The sequence below is a fragment of the Ornithorhynchus anatinus genome, chromosome 4 (genome assembly GCF_004115215.2).
Source record: "Ornithorhynchus anatinus isolate Pmale09 chromosome 4, mOrnAna1.pri.v4, whole genome shotgun sequence".
NCBI lineage: Eukaryota > Metazoa > Chordata > Mammalia > Monotremata > Ornithorhynchidae > Ornithorhynchus > Ornithorhynchus anatinus.
In genome coordinates this window covers 118,652,640-118,672,845 of record NC_041731.1, presented here as the reverse complement: position 1 = coordinate 118,672,845, position 20,206 = coordinate 118,652,640, and positions in this window count along the sequence as shown.

Genomic DNA, 20,206 nt, shown 5'->3' with positions numbered 1-20,206 from the left:
TGTTTTTTTAATATATATTATATAATGACTCTCTCACACAGCATCTAATGAGTTAGGTGCTAATTTTATATGTTTAATGCCGATACTGTTTGCTCTCTGGACAGCTTTCTGTTTATGGTTAGTCCAACAGTTTTGCTTGTTAGCTTGGCAACCATTTTGTTGAATGAGGGATTCATATGACTAAGATGAGAAATGGGATTTATCCGCTGCTGTACCGAATGTCAGTTGCACACTGCCCCACAGTTCCCGAAATACCACAGAAAACTCTCAAGACACCGTAACTAGTTTAGAGATGCTTGTACCTTAGTGACGTTACTGACTTAATGACACATTCAAACACTTATATTTGCTGCCCATCTATTCTTACAAGAACAGGTTATGACTTTCAGGGAGTTCTTCAACAGATTAGAGACCAAGCATATCGTAGCGGATAGAGCACTGGCCTGCCAACGAGGAGGATCCGGGTTCTAATGCCCGCTCGGCCACTTGTCTGCTCTGTGACCTTGGGCAAGCACTTCTCTGTGCTTCGGTTACCTCATATGTAAAATGGGGATTAAGACTGTGAGCCTCACGTAGGACAGGGTCCATGTCCAACCTGATAGCCTTGTATCCATTCAATCGTATTTATTGAGCGCTTATTATGTGCAGAGCACTGAATCTACCCCAGCGCTTAGAACTGGATCTGACACACAGTAAGCACTTAACAAATGCCATTATTATGAATAGATGAAAATGAATAGATGAAAATGAATTCTCTCTTCACCTGCCAGATGTTAGACATCATCCACATAAGGTGACCATACCATATTTCTAGTGAGACAAGAACTTGGCTAGGGCTTCTGGCAAGTGGGTGAATCTTTAAATAATTTATAGAATTAGGAGGATATATTGCCACTCGCAAAAAATCTCATTGGTATTCCAAAGGAACTGACTCTGTGATGAATGTGGTGGTACTAGCACACATCTGAACATGCTGATTAATAATCAATCAGTCAGTGGTAATCGTCGAGAAGCAGCATGGCGTAGTGGACAGAGCACGGGCCTGGGAGTCAGAAGGTCATCGGTTCTAATCCCATCTCCACCACTTATCTGCTGTGTGACTTGGGGCAAGTCACTTAACTTCTCTGGGCCTTAGTTACCTCATCTGTAAAATGGGGTTTAAGACTGTGAGCCCCATGTGGGACAACCTGATTACCCTGTATCTACCCCAGAGCTTAGAAAAGTGCTTGGTACATAGTAAGAGAGGAACATACCACAATTATCATTATTATTATTATTATTGACTGCTTCCTATATGCAGAGCTCTGCACTTGGGGCAAATGCAATACAGTATTGTTGGTAGACACAATCTTTGCCGACAAGGAGCTTACAATCTACAAGGGGTAACAGACATTAAAATAAATTGCAGAATTATATGTAAATGAATTCCGTGGGAATGGGGTGAAAATTAATCGGTGGCATTTGAGTGCTTACTATGTGCTGAGCGCTATACTAAGCACATGGGAGATTACAGTACAACAGAGTGGGCAGTCATGTTCCCTACCTATCAGGAGCTTAGAGTCTTCAAATGCAAAGTTCAAGATACATAAGATTTGTGAGCCCCATGTGGGATTTGTATCTACCTCACCACTTAGTGCAGTGTTTGGCACATAGTAAGCACTTTTCAGGGACGACCCTTATGACTAAAAGTGTTTTTTCGCTATTTCTGAGGATAGACTGTAAACCTGTCTCTAGATTATAAGCTCATTATGGGAAGGGGATGTGTCTGCGAATTCTGTGGTGCTTTATTCTCCCAAGCGCTTAGTACAGTGCTCTGCATATAGTAAGTGCTCAATAAATACCATTAAGTGATTTATTGATTGATTAAGGGCAGCAGATGGTATCCCACTGACATCATTTTTTCTGCAACCCACCTAATTTAGACCCCCCAGTTGGTCTAGTTATTGTGCTCCCCCTCTAGACTGGAAGTTCGTTGTGGACAGGGTATGTGTCTCTAATATTGATATATTGTACTTTCCCAAGTGCTTAATACAGTGCTCTGCATATAGTAAGTGCTCAATAAATATGACTGACTTCAAGGCCTTTCTGGGCTGTGGGATTTGGCAGCGGGAATTAGCAGAGGGAGGCTCAGCACTGAAAATGGAAAAACTGGACCAAGGTAACTGCGTTGAAGCCATATTGGACAGGGCACTGAGCTGGTGAGAACTTTGCCATTTAGTGTCCAGCCAATTATTAATGGCCATCCTATCACTGGCCTGGGGAAAATAATCTTGGGTCAGGAAAGAACTAAAGAGATTGGGTAGAGTTTGGGATCGTAAAGGAGACAGGGGACTACTGACATTTTTTTTTTTTTCTGATGTTGGGGTGATCATCAATCATCATCAGTGGTATTTACTGAGCTCTCACTAGGTGTAGAGCACTGTTCTAAGGGCTTGAGACAGTACAGTTGAATTAACAGACAGGGTCTTTAAGTGATCCCTGAGAAGTCTTTTGGAGCCAACCGTAGAATCACCCTGGTACTAGGAGATTTACTAATATTGTCAGTTTTGTCATCTGTAAAATGGGAGTAATATCCGGACAAGTCAGTCAATCGTATTTATTGAGTGTTTACTGTGTGCCGAGCACTGTACTAGCACTTGGGAGAGTACAAAATAACAATAAACAGACACATTCCCTGCCTGCAATGAGCTTACAGTCTAGTGAAATGGTGGTGCTGACTCTACCCAGGCAAAATAATCGGTAACAATAGGTGTGATCTGAGCTGATTAGAAAGTGAAGGAGGTCCACATGTGGCTCAAAAGCACTGGGTTGGCCACCCCACAAGACACAACAACCTAGAGTTTCAGAGTTGCCAGATTTTCAGAGGTGAAGGTGAAGAGAGAGGAAACTAAACACAACACCAGAACATCATACCTTTTATGAAAATTTAAATAACCCCCCCAGAGCATCAATATAATGATGGGATCGCCTCTAGAAAACTAGACTAGACAGGTGATAGCTGTAAGCTCCTTGAGGACGGGGAATCATGTCTACCAAGCTCCTTGCGTATGGCAATCGAGACTATTCCAGGCCCCTCGCAGCTCCTACGTAGCCGACTTACTGCTTGAAATCCAGACAAGGGGGCTGGGAATCCCATCCAGGGGCCTGGGCGGCCTGACCCTTCCAATCGCTAATGAAGTATCAAACCCAACTTGACTAATTTCCTGGGGCCAACGTTAGCATTCCCTTTCCTCCAGGAGACTTTCCTTAATCAGAGAGTCTGCCCTAGCTAATCAAAACACGGAGACGTTCAAGTGTTTGGTGTTGCGTTTATCTCCTCCTCCTTTCACAGCTTCAATCAAAATACATCTTGTTAACATGGGAGAGAAACGGTTCCAAGATCCATCTGTGGGCACGATCTTAGAATTAGAACTGGGTCATGCTGGGGTTGTTCCAAAACGATCCCTGCCAACTAAATTCGCCAAGACCCACCAAGGCCACACGTGTGCGTCTTGGGCCTCTTCTTGGGTAAGGACCGGCAGAGGGCCAATTGGCCAATGCTGCCCAACTCACCCACTCCTCACCACTCCTCTACCCCCTCCCTCCAGCCAGCCGTGACCGGGGGCGACTGTTGGCGGTGAGGCCAAAGTATGGAAGTGCTGATGGAAATTGCAACCCCGCCACTCATCAACCAGTGGTATTTATTAGGGGGTTGTGGTGTGCAGAGCACCACGCTCGGGGGAGTACGATATAACAGAGTCGACAGAGAGGATCGGATTCCCAGCCCCCTTGTCTGGATTCCAAGTAGCAAATAGTCCACATAAGTCCTACGAGGGAACTGTGTCCTCTCTTGTGGAGGAGTGCAACTGTGACAGCTTCTGGAAGAGTGAGGGGATTGTTCGTGGTTTGTGGTTGTGGCATTGAGTGACGAGCCAAGGCCTCCTCCCATCCTGAAATTGCCAGATCCTGGCAGAGCAGGGGAAGCAAAGGTCAGAGGGAGCAATTCTGACCTTTCCTCCTGCCTCACTGGGGGGACAGTCACTTACTGATTCACACTGTCAAACACAGATTCCTAGAACATTCAAGTGTGTTAAGGGCGGGGGCTGGAAGGGTAGGTGGTGACCACAGGGGTTGAAGTTCACTTAGGAGTTGATAAGCAGCTGAAAAGGTCTTAGTTGATTCCTGTTTACTTGTTTTGATGTCTGGCTCCATCGCACCCCCTCTTAAACTGTAAGCCCGTCGTGGGCAGGGATCGTCTCTCTTTATTGCCAAATTGTACTTTCCAAGCGCTCAGTACAGTGCTCTACACAGTTAGCACTCGATAAATATGATCGAATGAATGAATGAGCCTACAGTCTAGAGGGGGAGACAAACATTGATATGAATAAATAAGTAATGTACACGGAAGGACCTGGGTTCTAATCCCCTCTCTGCCACTTGTCAGCTGTGTGACCTTGGACACGTCACTTAATAGTAATGATAATGATGAAGGTATTTGTTAGGCGCTCTCTATTTGCCAAGCACTGTTCTAAGCTCTGGGGTAAATACAGGGTAATCAGCTTGTCCCACGTGGGGCTCATAGTCTTTATCCCCATTTTCCAGATGAGGTAACTGAGCCACAGAAAAGTTAAGTGACTTGCCCAAAGTCACACAGCTGGTAAGTGGCAGAGCAGGGATTAGTACCCATGACGTCTGACTCCCAAGCCGAGACTCTTTCCACTAAGCCACGCTGCTGCTTCAACTCTAAAATGGTGATTAAGATGGTGAATCCCATGTGGGGCTGTGTCCAACCTGATTCGCTTGTATCTACCCCAACGTAGCATAAACATACCCCAACAAATAGCATAAAAAGAGGGGTTAAATGACCTGCCAAAAATCACACCTGAAGGCCAGGGGCATTGGGGATTACAACCCTGGTCTCCTGGCTCCCAGCCCATACTCTTTCCAGTGGGCCACTCTGTCTTTCCTACCACATTGTGTCTACACCGAGTCTGTCCTTTGTTTCCGATTCCACATATTCAAGTTTCAGTTTGGTAGCCCCAAGCAAAAAAAGTCTTTATATGGTCAATTTCACATGAACATGATTTGCTTTTTAACACCTCAAATTCACAGACAGGAAGTAAGATTCACAGGTGAACCACCTCGGCAAAAGAAAAAATCCAGAAAGAGAAAATATAAAAAGATGTGCGAAGAATTGCAGTAGCGAGGCGAATGCATGAATTTCAGCTATAAACGGAGGGGTGGTGGGGGGAAACGCAACCTCGGTAGCTAATCAGTGCTGTTTGAATCTGGTGTGGATATATTTTCCTGGAGATGATTTTGTTTTACATTATTTCTGTATGCATCAGTCATTCACACTTTCTGAGCACCTGTGGGATTTAGAGTCCTGTGGAAAGTGCCTGGGAGACTACGTTAGTGTTAACGGACAGGATCTCTGCTCTCAAGTAGCTTACGACCTAGTGGGGGAGAAAAACACTAGTATAATTTCTCAATAGGAAGAAAGGCAAGGGATATGTCGAATCCCGGCTCGGCTGCTTGTCAGCTGTGTGACTGTGGGCAAGTCACTTAATTTCTCTGTGCCTCAATTACCTCATCTGTAAAATGGCAATTAACTGTGAGCCCCATGGGGGACAACCTGATTGCGCTGTATCCACCCAGCGCTTAGAACAGTGCTCTGCACATAGCAAGCACTTAACAAATAGCAATATTATTATTATATGTACAGCACTACTGAAATCAGGATTTGGGCATTAAAAAAAATAAATAAACTGAGCATTAATAATTCCAGTGTTGTCCTGAATTCATGGACTTTTACTTGCATCGTTTATTTGTGAATTCCTGTGAGTGCGTGGGCAATGTGAAGTTTGGTTGAGGGAATTGGAATCCTTACTTTTATTTCCCATTGGAACAATAGTTTTCAAATACCAATTTTGTTGACAATGAGCTCTCAAGAGCACAGTTAGAGGGCCAAGAGTTTGGAACTGAAACTCTTAAACTGAATTGTTGTTTTCCTGCTGTACTCCTTTCTCTCACTTTCAGTACCTCCAAATGGTTCTGATCAGTCTAATGCCTAGGATTGTAAGCTTGCGAGCCCGAAAAATATGTCTTGTTCATTCACTTCATTTATTCTTTCAGTGGTATTTATTGAAGACTTACTGGGTGCCAAGCACCGTACTAAACACTTTGGAGAGTACAACAACAGACAAATTCCCTGCCCACAGGAATCTAAAGGGGGGGGAGACAGACATCGATACAAATAAATAAATTACAGATTTGTATATAAGTGCTGTGGTGCTGGGAGCGGGGACGAGCAAAAGGAGCAAGTCAGGGTGACGCAGAAGGGTGTGGGAAAAGACGAAAGGGGGGGATTAGTTTGGGGAGCTCTCTAGGAGGAGATGTGCCTTCAATAAGGCTTTGAACAGGGAGGAGAGTCATTGTCTGTGGGATTTGAGGAAGGAGGGCGTTCCAGGCCAGAGGCAGGATGTGGGCTAGGGGTCGGTGGCGAGATAGAGGAGATGGAGGCACAGTGAGAAGATTAGCATTAGAGGAGCGACGTGTGCGGGCTGGGTTGTAGAAAGAGAGTAGCGAGGTGAGGAAGGAGAGGGCAAGGTGGTGGACTGCTTCCAAGCCAGCGGTGAGGAGTATGTTGTTACTCTGACAGCTTTATTCTCCCAAATCCTTGGTATCATGCCTAGCATTAGACACTCCATTTATTTTTATTATCATTTTATAATAGTAGGTATCAAGCCCTTACTGTGAGCTGAATGTTGGGGTAAATACTAAGAAGCAGTGTGGGTCAGTGGAAAGAGACTGGGCTTCGAAGTCAGAGGTCATGGGTTCGACTCCCGGCCCTGCTACTTGTCAGCTCTGTGACTGTGGGCAAGTCACTTAACTTCTCAGTGCCTCAGTTACCTCATCTGTAAAATGGGGATTAACTGTGAGCCTCATGTGGGACAACCCAATTACCTTGTATCTACCCCAGCGCTTAGAACAGTGCTCTGCACATAGTAAGCGCTTAACAAATACCAACATTATTATTAAATAATTGAAATGGGCACAGTCCCTGTCCCCCAGGGGTTCATACTCAGAGGGAGATATTATGATTGCCATTTTATAGATCAGGAAACTGAGGTCCAGCGAGGGTAAGGGACGTGTCCAAGGTCTCCCAACCCACAGGTGACAGAGCTGGGACTAAGACCTAGTTTTCTGACTCCCAGTTTTAAGCTCTTTCCCTACGTCCCTCCAAGGCTCAGTAATAATACTAGTTGTATTTAATTGCTTATTACGTGCTAAACATTGGGATAAACACAGGATAATCAGAAGGGACACACTCCCTGTCCCACCCGAGGCTAAATCTAAGGGAGGGGAGAATGAGTAATTTAACCCCATTTTACATTCATTCAATTGTATTTATTGAACTCTCAGGAGAGTATAAATACAACAGTAAACATATACATTCCCTGCTCAGAATGAGCTGATGAGGCAAAGTGCGGTGTCTTGCTCAAGGTGGGCAGGCAGAGTGGGAATTAGAACACAGGTGTCCTGACTCCCAGTTCTGAGCTCAATCCACTGAGCCATGCTGCTTTTCACTAAGTGTCCTTGACCAACACTTGCTATTCACGGATAAACTCCTGGTTTAGTGGAAGGAGCACGGGCTTGGGAGTCAGAAGTTGTGGGTTCTAACTCCGCCTCTGCCACTTGTCAGCTGTTTGACTTTGGGTGAGTCGCTTAACTTCTCTCTGCCTCAATTCCCTCATTTGTCAAATGGGGATTAAGACTGTGAGCCCCACATGGGACAACCTGATTACATTGTATCTACCCCAGCGTCTGGAACAGTGCTTGGCACATAGTAAGCACTTAAGAAATACCATTATTATTATTATTCTGTTACAGTGCCATCGCTGCCTCTTGGAAAAGGTGTGAGGTTCCCTTTCCTGTACACTCAATACAGCCTCTTTGGACTCCTACACACATTATTATTACTGTTATTATTATTACACTGCAGCAGCGTTGCTTTTTCTGGAACAGTCCAGAAGCACCATTTATGGAATTAGAAGGTGCTATATTTGCTTCTTGTGGGAAGAAATCATCATTTTTCACTGCTCTTACCTGCCCTGCAAGGTTAGGGCAATGTCATTTAGTCCCCATTTTTTTGTTTTGTTTTGATTTCCTGCATGAACAAACAGCCTTGAATGTTTGTGGACATAGAAGATAAGTCCCCTGCTTGGAGAACCCTATGGAAGCAAGAGATTTGGGGCTGTGATAATCTCCTCGGAGGTGAGCAAGATGGTTCCACATTGTCAATAACCGATCATACTACCTCCATTCATTCAGTCATTCAATCAATTGTATTGATTGAGCTCTTTCTATGTTCAGAGCACTGTTCTAAGAGCTTGGGAGAGTATAATATAACAATAAGCAGACACATTCCTTGCCCCCAGGAATGTGATAGACTGAAGCTAGAGAGAGGACCAGATGTTAATATAAAAAAATTACAGGTATGGACATGAATGCTGTGTCTCTGAGAGAGGTGGATGAATACAGGGAGCAAGTCAGGGTGACACAGAAGGGAGCGGAAGAAGAGGAAATGGGGGACTTAGTCAAGGAAGGCCTCTTGGAGGAGATGTGCCTTTAAAAAAACTTTGAGCTGGTAAAGTAATTGTCTTGTCATACATTGCCTATCCACTCAGCAGGGCAATTTCATAGGTTTTTAGATTTAAATTTCCCCCCAGGTACATGAATCATTTATAAAAGCCATTCAGAGAAGTGGATAACTGGCCGTGAAAATCAGTTTCAATCAGCTTTCTTGCCCTCTATTTATTCTCTTTCCACTCCCACTAAGCCCCAATTTGCTTGCTTTTGTTCCTTTCAAGCCAACCTACTCACTGTGTCTCATTCTTAGCTCTCTCATTGTTGGCTTTTTGCTTCCACCTTGGCTTCTGTCTGGAACTCCTGCTCCTTTCACATTGTGCAGACACCACTGCTCTCTCCGTCTCCAAGGCCTTTCTGAAAATGCATCCCCTCCGGGAGGGGTTCCCCGATCGATCACTCACCTCCCCATTTCACATCCCTCCTACCCACCTCTCCAATGGCCATTTAGGTACTCCCTCATCACCCAAACACCACACCCTCTCACAGTCCTTATGTGCATCTTTTCATCTTCTTTTGCTTCCTCCTACTGGTAATTTATTTTAACAATAATAATTATGGTACTTATTAAGAATTTACTAGTGCCAAGCACACTTATAAGCACTGGGGTAGATACAAGTTAATCACGTTGGGCCCAGTACCTGTCTCACATGGGGCTCACACTCTTAATCCTCATATTACAGATGAGGTAACTGAGGCCCGGAGAAATGAAGGGACTTCCCCAAGATCACACAGACAGGTGGAAGAGCTGGGATTAGAACCCAGGTCCTTCTGACTTCCTGGCCTATGCTCTATCCACTAAACCATGCTGCTTCTCTAGTGTCTGTCTCCACCCTTAGACTGTAAACTCTCTGAAGACAGAGATCATGTTTACTAACTGTATTGTACTCTCCCAAAAACTTAGTAGGGTGATTAATGAGCTAATGCACTTCCATCTCCTCCTGCCTATAATAGAGTAGTTGAGGAACTGTGTAAGATCCTTGACATCAGGGACCATGTCTGCAAACTCTGTCCTCTCCCAGGAATTAGCATAGTGCTCAATAAATATGACTGATTATAAGCAATTTAATCTTGAAAGTTTTCAACAATCTAGAACTTTAAGTTTATGGAAGGGAACTGATTTCCCTAGGCCTAGTGGGGATAAACTTATGAAAAATTTCAGAGTTCAAGTATGTTCTTCTCTGTGCTTTGAAAAGTGACAGTTACAATGCATGCGATTTCCCATAATTCTCTGAAAAGACACCGCAAATGTCTGTCACTGCTTCCTCTAAAGCTGCTTTGTTTTCCCAATTAGGAGCGCCTATTGTTTTCTCTTGACTTCTCAAATGTCGTGTAAACTCTACTAGTCTCATATTCCTACTCACCAAAACTTGCAGATACACTTGAAGTGACTTTTATAATGCGCAAGCCATGGTTAAATGAATTGGCACTCATTTTAGGAAAAAAATGGTAAGAGACAAATTGATGGGTTCACTGGATGGAGATTTATCCTCTCGCTGGCCAAATTAAAAAGCTTTAATCAGAAAACACGATATGCTTTTGCATATTCGTCCTTGATCTGTGTCTGAACCAAGAGAAAGAGGGGCCAAAGAATCTGCTGTTTTGCTCTCAGTGCATTAGAGAAAAAGCCATTTATCACTTAAATGGATTCTGCATGTGCATTTGTGCAGGTCTCTCAATCCATCTATTCGTCTGTGATGCTCTGTGCCTCCATGTGCCTCCATGAGAGTGAGGCTGCCCTGATGAGGTAATGCCTGAGGACCTGCGTCATATAGATGGAGCCCAGGCCTGAGAGTCAGAAGGATCTGGGTTCTAATACCGGTTCTGCCACTTGTCTGCTATGTGACCTTTGGGAAGTCACTTCACTTCTCTGTACCTCAGTTACCTCATCTGTAAAATGAGGATTAAGACTTTGAGCACCATGTGAGAAAGGGACTGTGTCCAACCCGATCACCTGGTATCTACCCCAGTTCTTAGAACAATCTTTGACACATAGTAAGCACTTAAATACTATCATTATTATTATTTTATGTTCTTTTGCACGTGTGCTTGGCTCAGAAGTCGTCTATGGAAATTCTGTGGCTCATTTTCAAAAGGGGCCCCCCTGACACGGTCATCATCACAGAAAAAAGCCACCTAGATTTAGCGAGAGAAACACAGAGACTTGTACAGTGCAAGGTTTATGGACATTAAGAATCTAATTGCGCGGGAGTATAACTGCTATTGATTCAGTTGGAATGGATGGCCCATGAGGACCATGATTTTATGTTTTTCAAACAAATCCCTGGATTGCTGTCATGTCCATCACCAGCAGAAGGCTTTACACTTGCCACTCACTGGGATTGTACTGTATTCAAGACTGTTGGGTTGCAGAGGTGAAAATGAAGCCAGAGTCTAGTTCAGTAAACTAAGGCTAAAGCAAGTGGGGAATTTGAGATTTGCCCCCCCCCCGAGAGTTCTGTGTTCTTCCAGTCAGTGGTGTCCATGGGATCGCTGTACACTTAGCAGCAACACGTGACGCCATCCGTCTCCTTGCCCCGTATGGACCATGGGTGGCTATCCTAGCTGTGCCTTGTGCATGGAGGCTGAGAGTGGCGACTCCTTAAGACAATTCAGAGCCATTTGCGGGTACGATTAACCTGGGGCACTTGGCTATTGGAGCGATTTGATCTCTAAAAATCCACTTAGGCCCCACTTGTCTTGTCTCCCCAGGGATGAGGCAGCCATATTGTTATTGTAATTGTTTTTATCTGATTTTACATCAGTCTGGTTATTACTTATTGTAATTTCCTATCTGTGATCCTCCTTTATGCCCGGCATGTTGATTTTAAACACTCAGCCTCCTCCCTTCCCAGCTCCTGCCATCCAGTCTCAAAGTCTACTTGGATGTTGCACCGACACCTCATATTTAACATGTCCAAAACAGCACTCCCCATATTCCCACCCAAAGTCTGCCCTTCCCGTGACTTTCCCATCACTGTAGACGGCACCATCATCCTCCCTGTCTTATAGGTCTGTAACTCTGGCATTACTCTCGAATCATCTCTCCCATTCAACTTATCCATTCAGTCTGTCACCAAATCCTGTCGGTTCAACCTTCACGACATCACTAAAATTCACACTTTCCTCTCCACCTGAACTGCCACTATATCAATCCAAGCTCTTATCTTATCCTGCTTTGATAACTGCGTTGGCCTCCTTACTGACCTCCCTGCCTCCTGTTTCTTCCCACTTTAGTCCATACTTCACTCTACAAAACCTGTTCAGGCCACATTTCCCCACTCCTCAAGACCCTCCAGTGGTTGCCCATTCACTTTTTCAGCAACCCGAAACTTCTTACCATAGGCTTTAAAGCACTCAGACTTGCCTTCTCCTATCTTATCTCACTCTTTTCCTGATACAACCCAGTTCACACATTTTGGTCCCCTAATGCTAACCCACTCACTGTACCTCAGACTCATCTATCTCGCTGCCAACCCCTCGCCCAAGTCCTACCTCTGGCGTGGAATGCCCTCCCTCTTCATAGCCAACAGATGATCAACCTCCCCACCTCTTCAAAGTCTTATTAAAATCACATCTCCGTCAAGAGGCCTTTCCCTAGGAAGCCCTCTTTTCCTCTACTTCCACTACTTCTGTGTCACCCTTGAGCAGTGTGAACTAGTGGATAGAGCCCAGGCCTGGGAGCCAGAAGAACCTAGGTTCTAATCCCGGCTCTGCCAGTTGTCTGCTCTGTGACCTTGGGTAAGTCATTTCACTTCCTCTGTGTCTGTTACCTCATTTGTAAAATGGGGACTAAGACTGCGAGCCCCATATGGGACGGGGACTGTGTCCAACCTGATTTGCTTGTGTCCATCGCAGAGCTTGATACAGTCCCTGACACAGTAGGCATTTAAACAAATATTCATTCAGTCAGTCTTGCTTACTGTGTGCAAAGCACTGTACTAAGCACTTGGGAGAGTACAATATAAGAAACAAATATCACAATTATTATTATTATAATGGTTATTGTCACTTAGCTCCACAACAGCTATGTATATAGCTATAATTTACCTATTTATATTAATAGAGAAGCAGCATGGCTCAGTGGAAAGAGTCCGGGCTCGGGAGTCAGAGGTCATGGGTTCGAATCCCAGCTCTGCCACTTGTCAGCTGTGTGACTGTGGGCAAGTCACTTAACTTCTCTGTCTCAGTTACCTCATCTGTAAAATGGGGATTAACTGTGAGCCCCACGTAGGACAACCTGATTACCCTGTATCTACCCCAGCACTTAGAACAGTGCTCTGCACGTAGTAAGCACTTAACAAATCCCAACATTATTATTATTATTATTATTAATGCCTGTCTCCCCCTTTAGACTATATACTTGTCAAGAGCAGAGAACATCTCTACCAAATTTGTTATATAGTACTCTCCCAAGTGCTTAGTATAGTGCTCTGCACATAGTAAACACTCAATAAATATGATTGATTGACCTGAGATTGGAACATGTTGGAACAAAGGCAGGTGTCCAATATTCCCCCGGCAACAGCTCTGGGTTCTGCAGATTTCTGGAAAAGTTCCATGTGACATTGTAGTGTGACCTCATATAACCTGCTAATCATACGTAATAGCCAGCTCTCATAAGGAGCGAGAGACAAGGAAACAAAAGAGAAGAGAATATAAATGCTGCAAGCATTACGCAGTGGACCTTAGTATTTGAAGAAGACACCAGAGATTGTGCAGTTGCTCTATATGTAATCTAATAGTAATAATAATGATGGCATTTGTTAAGGGCTTACTACGTGCCCAGCCCTGTTCTAAGCACTGGGGTAGATACAAGGTAGTCAGTTTATCCCATGTGGGTCTCACAGTCTTAATCCCCATTTTACAGGTAAGGTAACTGAGGTCCAGTGAAGTGTCTTGCCCAAGGTCACACAGCAGAAGAGTGGCGGAGCTGGAATAGCAATGTTATCCATGACAGCACAACAGGGGAGAGGCTCGGTGTGACCAATGTGTTCAGGACTGTAGATTAGATCCCTCATTTACTTTTTCAGCCACACACATGGTCGGGGTGAATTTCACCACCATCAGTGGTGTCTCGCTGAGTACGAGGCAGCTCTGCGTGTGTATGAGTATACTGCATGAAAATACACATGCATGCCTATCTATTGTGCTGCTTTAATTTCTGCATTGGCAAAGGGGAGTCCAGTCACCAATGGTGCTGTCAATATCATCCTTTAGCAGTGAGTGTGATGCCCATCAGAAAGATGCTCTGGAGAAGAGGACCAGGCAGGGCAGATGAAAGCAGCCCGGGAAGAAAATCATCTGGGAAGAGCAAGAATTTTACAATTGGTTGCTTTGACTGAGTGACAGCTGGGAGCCATGCAAGTCTTGTTAATGGTATTCCACTTTTTCCCCTCTCCATAATCCATTTCACCCCTCTCAGGGTCACACCTGGAGGGTTCCCAGTCCTCTACCAGTCTCGACTACAGGAGGAGTCGAGGCATATCCATTCTATTCCTAGCTTGAGCAGTGGCTAGTGAGTGGAAGGCAATCTGCTACAAGTCAAAACTCACCTGTGCTGGACAGCAGCGGCGTGAGAGAGAATCAAGGGCAAAGACTCAAATTTACTTTAGGGAAGGAGGCAAAGGTAAACCACTTCTGGATTTTTACCAAGATAAATCTCTGGTTACACTACCAGAACAATTGCAGATGGAGGTGGGGTGTCCTGGGAGAGAAGTGTCCATGGTGTCACTATGGCTTGAAGATGACTCGACAGCATAAGACAAGACAAAAATCTACTTCAACATCTATCTCCCTATAGACTGCAAGCTCAATGTGCCCAGGCATCTCGACTACCAACTGTGTGATACTTTCACAAGAGCTTAGTACAGTGCTCTGAACACAGTACATGTTCAATAATACCATTTATTGATTGGTTTGAGGGTCCTATTTGGATGATCTCTAGAAGCCTCTTGGGGAAAAAAAGAAAGCAGGAGATGTTCTGTGGATTCTTTCTTTTATCCTAAGTGATGTGAGATGAATTCTTCTCGTAACTTCTTTCCATTCTTTCCATTGTCGTCTTGAGAGAGAGAGAGACAGAGAGAGAGAGAGACATCATTTCAATTGGCCAACATTTCACTTCCCAAAAGGGTTCTGAAAGGGTCTGGTGGCTCAGAAGATGTGAATGGGTTTCGGTCACACAAGGGCTTTAACTCCAGAGATGGAGTTCTGAAAGGTTTTAAATTACCCATTCATCAGACGATTATGTGCGGCCATTCAGAATTCGGTGCTTCTTAAAACAGCCACGAGGGGTGAAACAATGGATGGGCAGGCTGCTCCCAGTTTAGAGCAAGAGGAATCATCTTCCCTCATTCAATAAGATGATCACGGCAGCCGCTACAAGCCAATTTATTTTAGCCATTCTGCTCGACCCTCTAAATTTGAATATGTTCAGAAGCATGAAGTCTTTATCTGGCACAGTTCTGAATCCTGAATTGTAAGACAAAATGAATAAATGAGATGCTGCAAAGGGAAAGGGTTTGTGTTGTATGATTGGGTAGATACAAGTTGATCAGGCCAGATACAGTCCCTGGAGTTCACAGTCAAGTTGAAGGGAGATCACATATGGAATCTCCATTTTGCAGTGTAGGAGACTGAGGCACAGAGAAGTGACTTGCCCAAAGTCACAGAGCCGACAAGTGGTGGAGCAAAGATTAGAGCCCAAGCCCCCTGGCTCCCAGGCAAAGCCTTCCCAATGAATTAGACACATATCTAATCTGTCTTATGAGGTCGAGTCGTCTCCGACCCATAGTGACACCATGGACACATCTCTTCCAAAATGCCCCATCTCCACCTGCAATTGTTCTGGTAATGGATCCCTAGAGACTTCTTGGTAAAAATATGGAAGTGGTTTACCATTGTCTCCTTCTGTGCAGTAAATTTGAGTCTCCACCCACGATTCTCTCCCATGCCACTGCTGCCCAGGACAGGTGAGTTTGTAGCAGATCGCCTTCCACTCGCTAGCAACCGCCCAAGCTGGAAATGGAATGTATAGACCTCTGCTTGAGTCTCCCTCCCGTAGTCGAGACTGATAGAGTACTAGAAGCTCTCCAGATCCGATCCTGGTTGTGGGGCGGGGCGGTATCAGGAACTACTGCCCCTCAAATATCTTTTTTGGTTTTCCATTGGTTCAGAAAAGGGGAAATAATCAGATTGAGAAAATATTGTGTGCAGAGCACTGTATTAAATGCTTGGGAGCGTGCACTATAATAGAGATGATAGACGCGTTCCCTGCCCACAAGGAGTTTACAGCCTAGCCTTCAGTCTAAGAGAAGGTAGCGGACTGATGGGGCCACCGAAGGCCTGCGAGAGACAGAATGAGATTTAAAGAATCAATCCCAACCCCAGCGACAAGGGAAGAGTAGAGCTACATTTCATGCGGTCTCAGTGCTGGTGACCTGCCAATTGGAAAGAAAAAAATACGCTATGTTTTAAAGAATATGGATCTGGGCTCAGTTTAAAAAAAACAAACTATCATCTAACTTTCTTTCGTGGTCTCAGAGAGAATGAAAATTGTAGAAATGGAGTAATTCTCACAGTAACTCTTTTAAAAGCTATGCATAATTATATGGTGATTATAAACTAGAATCAGAGCATTATGAAGGTTATTCAGTAAAATTAAAGCTGTAATTTGTTTCTCCATCTCAGCTAACAGAAGGAGCATGGCCTAGTGGATATTGTATTAGCCTTGGAGTCTGAAGGACCTGGGTGCTAATTCTGAGGCTCTTGCCACTTGTCTGCTGTGGGACCGTGGGCTAGACACTTCACTTCTCTGTGCCTCAGTTACCTCATCTGTAAAATTGGAATAACACTGTGAGGCCAATATGGGACGTGGCCTGTGTCCAACCTGAGTGCTTGTATCTTCCTCGGTGCTGAGGACAATGCCTGGCACATAGTAAGCGCTTAACATATAAGATTAAAAACATAGCCAGAATGAGAGTAAATGATAATGTTGCTATTAAGCACTTACTAAGTGCTAAGATACAAGATAAACTGGATAGGACAGTCTTTGTTCATCAAGGGGATCACAGTCTTAAAGACAGAATGTGTCCTTTGTACACAGTAAGTGCTCAGTAAATACAATTGAATGAATGAGAATGTGCAGTTAATCAATCCACATTTTACAGATGAGGAAACTGAGACTCAGAGAAGCTAAGTGACTTAGCCAAGGTCATACAGCAGACAAATGGTGGTGCAACGGTGAGTTTCCCGATTCCCAGGCCTGTGGCAGAGCCGGGTTTAGAACTCATATCCTCTGACTCCCAAGCCCATGCACTTGACACTAGGCCACACTGCTTCCCAAATATTTACATGTATTTGAAGACGACCCATTGATGGTGACTTCAAGCCAACTGTGGAACTGGGAGTGGGGCTTCTCATCCCAAGTCAGCCACTGATCTGCTGTAAAATTTTGGAGAAGTCTCTTAAAAATAAATGGTGGTATTTAAGTGCTTATTATGTGCAAAGCACTGTTCTAAGCACTGGGGGATACAAGGTGATCAGGTTGTCCCATGTGGGGTTCACAGTTTTAATCCCCATTTTACAGATGAGGGAACTGAGGCACAGAGAAGTGAAGTGACTTGCCCAAAGTCACCCAGCTGGCAAGCGGCAGAGCAGGGATTCGAACCCATGACCTCTGACTCCCAAGCCCGGACTCTTTCCACTGTACCATGCTGCTTCTCTTAAACTCTCTAGGCCTCAGTTTCCTCATCTGTAAAATGTGGGATCAAATGTCTGCTCGACCTGCTTCTTCGATTGTGAGATCCATGTGGAACAGGACTATGTCCCTTATCTTTTGTCTGCCTCCTAGGCAGAGAGTAAGCACTTCAGAGAAGCCATTATCACTAGCCACCCCAATCTCTCTATAATAATATAAGTATTGCTGTGGTACTTGTTAGGTGCTTACTGTGTGCCAACCACTGTTCTAAGTGCTGGAGTAGATAGAAGTTAATCAGGTTAGACACAGTTCCTGTCGCACATGGTGCTCACTCTTTTAATCCCCATTTTCCAGATGAGGTAACCTGAGGCCCAGAGAAGTTGTGACTTGCCCAAGGTAACACAGCAGACATGAGGCAGAGCTGGGATTAGAACCCCGATCCTTCTGAATCCCAGGCATGTGCTCTATCCAGTAAGCCACGCTGCTTCCTCTAAACTCTCTAGTCTTTTCACATGAGAACTAAAAGTTAACTATATAGAGATGTAATCACTTAAAGGAAGATAGTCAAGGCTTATTTTCCTCCCCAAAGTAAGGATTTCATAAAAGATTTCAATTGTTTAGTGCTAGGGTTATTATTTCTCTCAACTCAGTGAGACTGTTCTATTTAGAAGCCATATTTTCTCCTTGCATGATGTATCCCCTCTGGACGGTAATCTGTTTAAGGGCCAAGAACATATCTACCATCTCTGGTATAATGTACTCTCCCAAGGGCTTAGTATGGGGTTTTGCACACAATAAGAACTCAGGAAAACATGAATCATAGTTATTCAACGTACAAAATCTACAAGTATTTGCTTTTTCATTCAGTTGTATTTATTGAGCCCTTAATGCGTGCAAATCACCGTAATAAACTTTTTGATATGATTGTGGACCAAGACAACTGCTGCATCCTTTCAAAAGAAAAGAAACAGAAGAGAAAAACAATTGAGAAGCTCAGAAGAATTCATTAACCATAGAGATTTAATTTTGTGGTTCTGTGCTGGTATCAACCATTCATGCAATTAAGAGAAGAGATCTACCCCTGTTTCCATGGTGCTAAAGTATTTCAGTAGAACAACCAGCTCACTCAGGACCTAGGAGTTATGAAATATTAATTCAGTACAAGCACGCATTCAAGAATCTTAACATTCATTCGTGACAGGTTACAGCGGTCCTCTATTAACAAATTGTTCAGTTCAAAATGAACATCGCCAAATATTACAATACAGGATCTGACTCTTTTCTTTCCTTCAAGGGTATTTCTGGTATCATGGATGGAGTTAGGAACATGGGCATTATAGGCGGCCTTTCTGTTCACCGTGACTGGACTAGTCAGAATGGTGCCTGAGTGTCAGCCGTTGGCTGCGTAGCACGCAATGGAGCAAGAGCTTGCTAAACTCAGGGCACAGAGGAGGTGCAACAAGGCCAATAATAAAGAAGTTGGATATTTTCCAAGCTTCAGGTCAAAACTTGAATAATAACTGAATTTTCAATCAGAAGGAAAGAAGTTCTTAGCAGTTTTCCAAGAACTTATTCCTGCACGAGGAAGGGAAAAGGAGGAAAAAAAAGAAGAGAAATTGAATTTTCGGGAACCCGAATTATGCTGACTTCATGAAGCTGCTTAGCAATCTTACAGCATTTGCCCACAGTCTTCACATTTTCTGCAGGGTCTGCTTCTCATTAAGGCATTTTTTAGACATTTTTTTCCTTGATTCATTTTTAACATTTGGCAGTGTAAACAAGCTGATATTTAGGGTTAAATGTTAGATTTAGAAAAGCTCACCAGATATGTTTACCCTACGTGGTGTCAATATCTTCTTAACCATGAGTCATCTCAGCATTAATCATCTCTCCTCTCTCTCTCTGTCTCTCTCTTTCTCTCCCTCCCTGTCCCCGCCATGGTGTGTGTATATGTATGTATATGTAAGCAGAATTGAGGTTGCTTTCCAAGTGAATCCTATCTCAAAGGGACAGGTCTTATGATGCAGACTTTGATAATAATATTAATAATTATGGTACTTGTTAGATACTTACTTTGTGCCAAGCACTGTTCAAAGCCCTGGGGTAGATAAAAGTTAATCAGGTTGAACGCAGTCTCTGTTCCACTTGGGATGCACACTCTTAATCCCCAGGAAGAGCACGGATTTGGGAGTCAGAGGTCGTGGGTTGTAATCCCAGCCCCGCCACTTCTCACCTATGTGACTCTGGGCAGGTCATTTCACTTCTCTGTACTGCAGTTACCCCATCTGTAAAGTGGGAATTAAGACTGGGAGCCTCATGTGGGCCAATCTGATTATCTTGTATCTACTACAGCGCTTAGAATAGTATTTGACACATAGTAAGCGCTTAACAAATACCATCATTAAGATTATTCTTATTAACAGTCTAACAGAATTGGTAGACACATTCCCTGCCTACAGTGATCTTACAGACTCCGTGGAGGTGGAGGGAGGACCCGTCTTTTGGACAAGGAAGGGGAGAGAGGGTGTGAGGAAGGAGTCACTGGTGGGAGAGATGAGAGCAAGGATCATGGAGTAGATTGCTATCAGCGTGGCGTAGTGGATAGAACAGGGGCCTGGGAGTCAGAAGGCCATGGGTCTAATCCCGCCACATGTCTGCTGTGTGAACTTGGGCAAGTCACTTCACTTCTCTGGGCCTCAGTGATGCCATCTGTAAAATGGGTGTTGAGACCGTGAACCCCACCTGGGACAAGGACTGGATCTTACCTCATTTGCTTGTATCCGCCCCACCGCTGAGTACAGTGTCTGGCATATGATAAGCACTTAAGAATGCCATTATTATTCTTATTATTGGCCATCTATCCAGATCTAAGCAAGCCCT